This window comes from Octodon degus, unplaced genomic scaffold (assembly GCF_000260255.1).
Source record: "Octodon degus isolate 3935 unplaced genomic scaffold, OctDeg1.0 scaffold00099, whole genome shotgun sequence".
Taxonomy (NCBI): Eukaryota; Metazoa; Chordata; class Mammalia; order Rodentia; family Octodontidae; genus Octodon; species Octodon degus.
The window spans coordinates 11237201-11238674 of record NW_004524675.1 but is presented as its reverse complement, the minus strand read 5'-3'; the positions used below and the strand labels follow the sequence as shown (position 1 = coordinate 11238674).

Below are 1474 nucleotides of genomic sequence, written 5' to 3'. Positions count from 1 at the left end.
ACAAGTGTTTGCTGACATTTGATTGATTTACAAAATCATTTGGATTGTCACAGCTAAGATTTACTAGGAAAATCCCCCTTTTATTACAAAATTGCTACCTTAACCTGATGTCATCTAAGGCCATGTGGAGAAAAAAACAAATGTAAACCTAAAAGGGAAGTGAGAGTGTAAAGGAATATTGAGAAAATGAAAATTGTGTTTCCTATTTAAAAGCCTTGTCTAGACAGAGTATCTTCACAGCAGCTCAGGTCCAAGGTTCACTGGGTCCAGCTCAGCCAGGCCAGCATCCTCCTCCTTGCCCCATGGCTCCCCTGCTCCCCCTGCTGACCGCCCTGGTGCTGTGCGGCTATGGGCCTGCTGGATCCATGGGCTGTGAGCTGCCCCAGAGTTCCATCCTGCTCAGCAGTCAGACTGTTGCGCTGTTGGACCAGATGAAGAGGATCTTCACTCCCTCGTGTCTGAAGGACAGACGGGACTTCCGATTCCCCCAGGAGCTGGTGATGGGCAGTCAGGTCCAGAAGGCCCAAGCCGTACCTGTCCTCCATGGGACACTGGAGCAGGTCCTCATCCTCTTCCACACAGAGCACTCCTCTTCTGCCTGGAATGGAACTGTCCTGGACCAGCTCCACTCTGTGCTCCATAAGGCTGGAAATCATGAAGTCCTGCTTGGTGCAGGAGGCTGGAGGGGCAGAAACTGTCCCAGCAACAGAGGACTTGACCTTGAGGGACTTCAGAAGGGCCCTGAGGAGGTACTTCCAGGGCATCCATCTCTACCTGGAGGAGAAGAAGTACAGTGACTGTGCCTGGGAAATCGTCAGAGTGGAAGTCAGGAGAGCTGTTTCTTTCTCAGACAAGTGGCAAGATATGTTAAGAAGCAAGAGTGCAGAGCAGTCGTCCTGAAATGATTCCTTTGACTAATGGAGAATCTCACACTTCAGATGTGTCTTCATATATTTTAAAATATTTTATTATTGTTACTAACAGGATTTTGCATTACATCAACTAATAAATTAGTAGTAAAGTGAAGACATATATTTATAAAAAATTTAGTCTTGAAGCATCAGTCTTTTGAGAGATGAAAACCTTGGTGTTATGCTTCCTTTATCTATATAAGACCTGTATGTCTGCGTCTCCTATCATGCTGTAAGTTTTCTGAGACATGAGACTGGATTTCAGTAAACTTTGTACCTTCCAAAGCACATAAAACAATACCTTGCACATAGTAGGTGTTCAGATGTTACTAACTGGATTCCTTTACATTATAACATCACCGAATTTCAGAGCCAGAGGACCATCATTACAAACATTTTATAACGAGGGACTCTGAAGCCCAGGGGAGTTCAGGAACTGGCTCAAGCTAACCGGCTTGTTATCAACGCAAGGATCTCTGAAATCGCGTTCCGTTTTCTAAATCACAGAAACATTGCGGAGCCAACAGAACTTCCTTTTTCTGAATCATGTGGCCACAATTTCA

The 1474-nt window shown here is 45.2% G+C and overlaps 1 pseudogene; it reads left to right on the top strand.

The window, feature by feature from the left end:
• Positions 1-302: 302 nt before the first annotated feature.
• On the top strand, positions 303-900 carry LOC101581563 (annotated as a pseudogene).
• Positions 901-1474: the final 574 nt, after the last annotated feature.